The 7,331-nt window shown below is 43.1% G+C and overlaps 1 long non-coding RNA gene across 1 annotated transcript; it reads left to right on the top strand.

Annotated features, from left to right (window-relative positions):
- Positions 1–1,255: 1,255 nt before the first annotated feature.
- Positions 1,256–3,310, top strand: LOC109319152. Its single transcript, XR_002103385.1, has 2 exons — positions 1,256–1,378; positions 2,542–3,310. It is a non-coding gene; the product is annotated as an uncharacterized LOC109319152 (long non-coding RNA).
- The last annotated feature ends 4,021 nt before the right edge of the window (positions 3,311–7,331 follow it).

The raw sequence follows: 7,331 nt of genomic DNA, 5'->3' as shown, positions 1-7,331 counted from the left end.
GACTTAGCTTGAATCAGAAGACTTGAATACATGAAGCTTCTCTAAAAGATGACTCAGTTTGGGAGCATCTTAAGAACAGACTGTAAATATCTGAAGAGCTTAACCTTTGGGAAGGAAGAGGAGTTAGTTCTTGGGGTAAGTGGGGGGATAACAAAGGATCATGAAGGGAAATTAAGCAAGTGAAAATGTAGACTGCATCACACGTAGAACATCCTGACAGTGAAATGTGTCAGGGTCTGACACAAACCTACTGAAGTCAGTAGGTGTCTTTCCATTAACTCCAATGGGTTTGGATTAGTCATTAGATTGTAGAACAGGCTTGCAAAAGATGTGAAGCAATTCTCAATGCTTTAAACAGTCTGCAGGAGACTGAAATACACTAGTAAGAATATAAATGGATAAAACTTGCAGTGGCAGAAAATAAACTTAATGACAAAATAATAGGGCCGTGCAAAGCTTTGGGTGCTGATTCAATTCGGAGGAGATTTGGCCTGATTCAGCAGCCAAATCTATGAATCCGAATCGAATCAGGAGACCAATTAATTTTTCAGTTTGGAAAAGATTCCACCTCCCCTACACCCCTTCCATAGGCCAGGCTCCAACAGGCCACCTGATCTTGATGCAGCTTGCCCTCTGGTCTTGTTGGTTCTTACTTTTCGTGCCCTTTTTGGTAACTGGTTTTATTTTCTTACTATTGAACTTGGGGCCTGCTGAGTGTCCACCTCTCCTGTATGCCTCTCCAGCTCTATACCAACTGCCTGATGATTCCTGCGTGCAGCTTCTGTTTTTAGGGTATCACCCACACCCCATCAAAGTAGGGCTACAGACAATGGAAAAAGAGAAAAAGGACAAAAAGGAAACAACAAAGGAACATCCACAGTCAAAAAGGGGAAAAAGGAAGGACACAAAAGAAAAGAGGGCTGATAAGGAAGGAGAGGTCAGGCTGAATAGCCCTTCCTCACTCCCAGCCCTAGAGCCTGCGCCTGGCCACATGCCCCTACACTACCCCACTCTACACCTCTGTCAGGATCTTCCTCCACTCTCCCCCGGGTTGAATCTTCTTCTGCATGCCAGTGCTGCCTACGACCAGTGTGGAGAGCTTCTGTAGCCTCCACTGCCTTAGACGTACCCTTCCAAGCAGGATCTTCCTTTACACACCAGTACTGCCTGCAGCCAGTGTGGAGAGCCTCTGCAGCCTCCACTGTCTCCCACGCTCTCCTCTCTTCCCTGCTGGTGCTGGCTTTTATCCCAGCTGAACAGCGGTTGTTAATGACATCACCTGCCCATGCCAGCTCCAGCTGTAGATAAGCGTGGCTGATGAACTGCCCAGGCATTTCTTCCTGGCATAGTTCGTCCTGCGTCTGATGTCCTAAAGCAGGTAAATGAACCCTGATTTGGGGGGTTTTCCTCTCGGTGTGGGTTACCCCCATTCCAGGTCCCCACCGTGGGGAGGGTTTCTTGCTCCCCCATGATTGTACCCCTGGAACAGCCAGGTATACTATGTTTGTGGTCTAGATGTGGTCCACATTACTGAGCAATCCTGGAAGTAAAAGTTAAGTTCAAGAATTCTTCCATGCACAGAGATCTGAAGGGAAGGTCCAGGGACAAATTGCATAAATATAGCCAAGTGAATCTTAAATGTTCCTAGAGACTTCCATGCTACTGATAGGTTTTTTTAGCCATCATATGCAGTATTGCCAACTGTCATGATTTTGGCATTGTTCTTAAAGTCTATGCTTTAGGAATGTGAAAAACGTAATTCTTTCATTCATATATATATACATATAATTAATAAATATTAATACATATTATATATAAATAAAAGAAAGAACTAAGTTTTTCACATTCCTGAAGTGAAGACTTTAAGAACAATGCCAAAATTCATGAGAGTTGGTAACACTGCATATACCATCTAACTCTATTTCTTAGGATGGCTAAAACTTCAATAGGAATGTTGTCATTTTCTAACTACTTCCTTAGGACATTTCCCAGAAGTCATTTTAAGTTGAATATTAGGGAATATTTGAATACTTGGATGAGTTACATTCACCCAGGCAGGGAGTGGAGTAGTTCCAAATGACCTGAAAATCATTAAGTAGATAAGGAGATCAGAAGTAACTCTCAGCCATTGCTTAAAATGAAACTGAAGCTAAACAAATGTGAGGCTTACACTCTGGAAAAGTACACTGCTCTTAGTTTGGGTGAAGGCAGGCAGGGGGTGTTCTCAATAAATCACATATTAGTTGCTCCCCTCCAGTGCAAAGGACTAACAAAGGAGTTAGGGAACCTGTAACAAGGTGCATAGCTCAGGAGCTGAAGCCCAGCCATAGGGGATTAGAGGTTAATAACCTAGGAGTGCTAGGCCAGATGACAGAGATGATTGGCTGGCCCTGGAGGAAGTTAAAAGCTCCCAGAGAGATAATGCTGGGGAGGAGGGAAGCTGAGTGGGAAGGCAATACTGAAGCACTGTGATGAAGCCTTTGCCCTGGATGGGGATGGGAATGGGGATGGCAATGACGATATTTTGTTTGTTCTGTTTAGTTTCAGGTAGGAAAGGGATAAGACTGGCTCCTGGGCCTGGCTGATGAAGTAACCACCCCCTACAGGACTTGTACTCTGAACCATGAAGAAGGTAGCAATAATAACAATAAAGACTTGTATGAGCAGCAGTATAACTGCCCCAGGCAGGCTGTCAGTGCTACCCTGAGGCTGCCAGTATAAATTAATTGTATCTAACTCAGAAAGCTGGTTCAAGTACAGTAAATCTTCCACAGTAGTTACAGTGAAAAAACTCAGCCTGATGAAACCTCACAATTAAGGTTTCAGATGTCAGGACAGAGTGTAGTACTTTCCAATTACATATAATTACTACAAAGTCCTTTATTCTGGTGCTGTTATGAAAATACAACTTTAAAAAAATTACTTTCATTATGTTATTTAGCATGCTTGACTAGGGTCCATAGCATATCTCAATCTACGGTTCCATCAGATCTAAACAGGGTAAGGCAGTATGTAGTACTTGAATGGAAAACTTCTTCAAAGGGGCTTCAGTGACTCAACAGGAAGTTGCATGCTTCCTTCTGAATCAATAATGAGTCTGTGCATTGGGTTAGGGGCACTGTTCTACTGGAGAAGCCATATTTTAAATGAGTTGTAAAGCTGATTTCTCCATTTCAGTGTATTTTTTCTGACATTTTCTCTAGATAAGGTTGTTAGAGCTACTGTCTCAGCCATACTGAAACTTGACTACATCTGTGCTACCTTCTTTTTAATGGACTTCTTGAAGAACAAGCAAAGTGGATTGCAAACTCTATTTGAAAGTGTGTTGGATTTTTCTCCTAGAGTTCTTCTCCGAACTATTTATAAAGGGTGCTTGTACACCTGAGGGGAGGTTAGTCCTTAGAGTTGCATTTTGTGCCCCCTAAATTGAAACAATGGGTTTTTAACTGAAACCCGCCATTTCAATTTAGGGATTGCCATCACTGTTACAGTGAGGGGCCCAACCCTTTTTTTTTTGGCAGAGCTTGCCCACGGCCAGGGGGCAAGCTGCCAACAAGTCAAGCAGCCTCTAAGCTGCAAGGGGTCTGGTCCTTCCCTCTGAGGTGGCAGCAGGTAGGCTGCTAATAGGCCAGGTGCTGCCCGAGTTCAGAGTCAGCATCCAGCCTGATCCAAGTTTTCCCCAACCCTGAGCTGAGGCAGCACCTAACCCACTAGCAGCCTACTCGGGTGGCCCCAAGGGGCACTGCTGCTGTGAAGGGAAGGACTGGGGCCCTTTGCAGCTCAGGGGCCACTCAGCCTGCCAGCAGCTCACCCTCCAGCCACAGGAGAGATGGGTAGGCTCTGCCAGAAAAAAAAAAAAAAGGATTTGGCCCCTTGCCACTTCTGCCTTCAGCAGGCACTGGCCAAAGACAGGAGCCCAGTTCTTTTTATCTGCAGAGTCTGGCTGCCCTTCCCTTGGCCGGTGGGGTGAGCTGACTAATAGCTGCAACACATCATTGCAAACTAAACTATATCAGGATGTAGTTTAGTTTTCAACAATGCAAACTTATTTTAAACCCCCAAAACTCCTGCACGTCTGCAGTGTGATGCCATTAAGCCACACAAAGTGACATTTTCATCATGTGTGCATGGTAATGGCATCAGGTGTACAAGCGTCCAAAATGTTTGAGTGAAATTCATATTACAACACATAAAGAACAAAAGAGTTTTAAATAGATTAAAAATGCTTCCCCTCTCAATTATTCAAATTTCTGTCTCAAACTATTTCTGATCTCATTTAAACTCCTGCTGACTCTCTAAGCATCCAGAGGGTCTGGTAACTCAAACACACAAAATGAGATTTTAATTTCAAATGCAAGATGTACTAAAATCTCCACAACCTTCAGGCTCTTTTGACATTGGAAAAAAGAACAACAGGGACATAAGCCCAGTTTTCTTTGCCTCTGTAGATCAAATCCTGGTATCCCCCCCATGGGTAAGCTACAGAAATTTACCTTGTAATCTATGGAAAACTTTTTTAAAAAGAGCCATAGCAGTTATCAAAGTTCACAAACACGCTACCAACACATGGTTTAAGATGTCCCATTTTCCAGGGCCAAGCCATCAAAATGAATAGGTTTAAGAGGTCAGTTATCTTCAATGTTTGCCAAGAAAACAAATCCATGCAGACAGTGTGCAGAAGCTTTTCCAGAATGAGGATTTCATATAAAACTTTTCACACGCTCTCCCTGATTTATACCATGACCCAGAGATCATAATATCACTGCAAAATGCTGCAGGGGTAATTCTGACTTAATCACTTTTAATAACTCTGCACAGCCATGCAAGGGTAAATCTAAGGTCAGCACCAGATTCATCTTTGATGTTAAAATGGCAGGAGCTTTAATTCTCGGATTGGCCATGGGAATGAGATTGAACTGAAACTAGGTATAATGTGACTTCACGAATAAGTCTGTCAGTTTTAACTAGTCAAAGGAGTTTTAATTATTCAAAGGAGCTAATCTTTGTACTTGTTTGTACCAGCACCAAGCAAGTGCTGAGTGGGTGTGAAATGCTGCTGTTCATAGCTGGTGCTGTCTGACTCCTATTTTGCACTCCCTTCACATGGATATTTATGACTGATGAAGAAAGTAGCATTGGTGTTTTAACTGTTAGGATTCTTGGACTGGTGAGGTGAGGTAAGATCTGATAAAGGACACTTGAAGCCCAAATGTGCGTCCCTTGCCTCTCCCAACTCCATGAGCTGATCCAAAAAAAGATACTATCTCACCTCACTAATCTGGTAATGAAGCAGCAGGCCTCAAATCTTTCACTTTGACTGTGACTGAAACTGAATTAAATTCTATGACTTGTATTGCATGAGAGATCAGATTGGATGACCACTGCGTTCTCTTTAGGTCATAAGCCCCATGAAGCTGTCAATAAAAAAGTGACTGAATATGCATTAAAATCCACTCCTAGGGTATGCCATCTTTCACTTCCATTCTAGTCACTGGACTTTTCTGTTTTTTGTGGTTCCGCAGAAGGGAAAAAAGTGAAAGAATCTAGAGAAATGATTGCTGAATTTTGGCACTGCTCTTTCCTGTTAATTGACCACCTGGCTTTTCAACCCCATTCAACCATCTATAGATTCCTGTGTGACTCTGACCTCTGACCTGGGACATCCATCAAGCCACTAACCACTGCAATTTTGCTGGTTGAAATGAAAACCTCCGAGTGGAAACTTTTTGCCAACCTAAAATTACCCCTGGGGTTTCTGATGGATTCTGCTCCAGCTCCTACCTTCAACCATGGTTCAGCATTGAGCAGCTACTTACTCCAGAAGGAGTTGCTTTTTGGCAGATGCAATGAGAGGATCACACACCTCTCTCTTGCAGTCTACCTCTCGTGTCTGTCCTGTTGTGTTCTCTCCACATCCCTTCAGTCCCTGCTGCTGTTCTCTGCACCCAGCCTCCCATTTGCATCTTGAGACCAGGGAAAGCTGTAACCATGTGTTGCAGCTTTAGAGTTTGTACAGGCAGACGGCAAAAGTGGCTTTGCAAGACTCCGCCAAATTAACTGCATAATTCATAAGAGACACTGCAGCTCTCCATGTGTCTCTCTCTCCCCACCCCCATGCCTCTGTCTGCTTCTCCCTATGTGTCTCTCTGCACACGTATTTCCAAGTCTCTCTTCATCAAGTGATCTTAACTTGTCAGAAACATCTATAAATCTTCCAATATCCGTCAGCATGAGTCTATCAGAGTCCTTCCACTACCCTCAATGAAAGAGGCTCTCTCCGTGTTACCATTAGAACTAGAATCTTTGCTTTAACATCACTCTATTTACAGCTTTTATGTAATTGAAGTTATATAGCTCCTTTCTGGGATGCAGTTCTTTTGACCCAGGGGTTGCCTAAATATCTAACTTGCGCTGTGTTGAGCATACAGTTAGCACTTAAGAAATAAAGAATCATTCAGAACATCCCCAAAGTGCTTTCCAAACTTTCAGCTATATTGGAAGCCTCAGACAAAATTATTATACAGCAACTTTGAGGGGATAACAGAACAGGGTAACAGGAATGGGAATAACCCTGTCTTGAGCAGGGGGTTGGACCAGATGATCTTCTGAAGTCCCTTCTGCTTTTCTATGATTCTTTCTGCTTGCCAGCAATGCCATTCAGGCTAGACAGGCAAAGAGCAATAAGGTACCTAGTTGCTATAGCTGGGGAAATGCTGGTAGGTAGAATGTCTACAATGGAACAGTGTTAGAACACTAGGGTGCACGTATCATAGGAAATCTAATAGGCATGGATGACTTGGGCCTAGGTTTTGTACCATGTTCAATACACATCACTTCTAGCAGCACAGATCCTGCTAAATACCTGCTGGGACTTTGACTTGGTACTAGAAAGATCACGTTAGTTATTAGTAGTTTCATTGCACAGTGGTTACTACAAGGGTTTTCAGGGCAGGGTAATGGGGTGCTAGGACTCCTGGTCTCTGTAGTGAGACTTTCTGTGACACCTCACATCAAATGTATAAAATACAGATAAATAGACAGTGAATCAGCCTGGGGCCTTTGGGTGCTCCAGCGATACTAAAAAACAAAGACAACTGATTGATAAATAAATTGGAATAGCAGACAGTCACATATGATCATGTCATGAGAAGCATCATTCTGTTCATGAGAAACTCAGGAGAGAAGCGTGTAGAGACTGAGCTAAGGACTGAAATTCTATCTTTTCTATTCAATCTTTTTGACTTCCAACAACCTGCATGACAGAACCTTTGTGCTGACATCATGCAGAAGGAAAATGAGATGCTTTACATGATGATAACTGACCTAGACTG

The sequence above is a fragment of the Crocodylus porosus genome, unplaced genomic scaffold (genome assembly GCF_001723895.1).
Source record: "Crocodylus porosus isolate Cpor-Errol unplaced genomic scaffold, CroPor_comp1, whole genome shotgun sequence".
NCBI classification, from domain to species: domain Eukaryota; kingdom Metazoa; phylum Chordata; order Crocodylia; family Crocodylidae; genus Crocodylus; species Crocodylus porosus.
The sequence above is the reverse complement of the archived record's forward strand: the minus strand, read 5'-3'. Positions and strand labels throughout refer to the sequence as shown.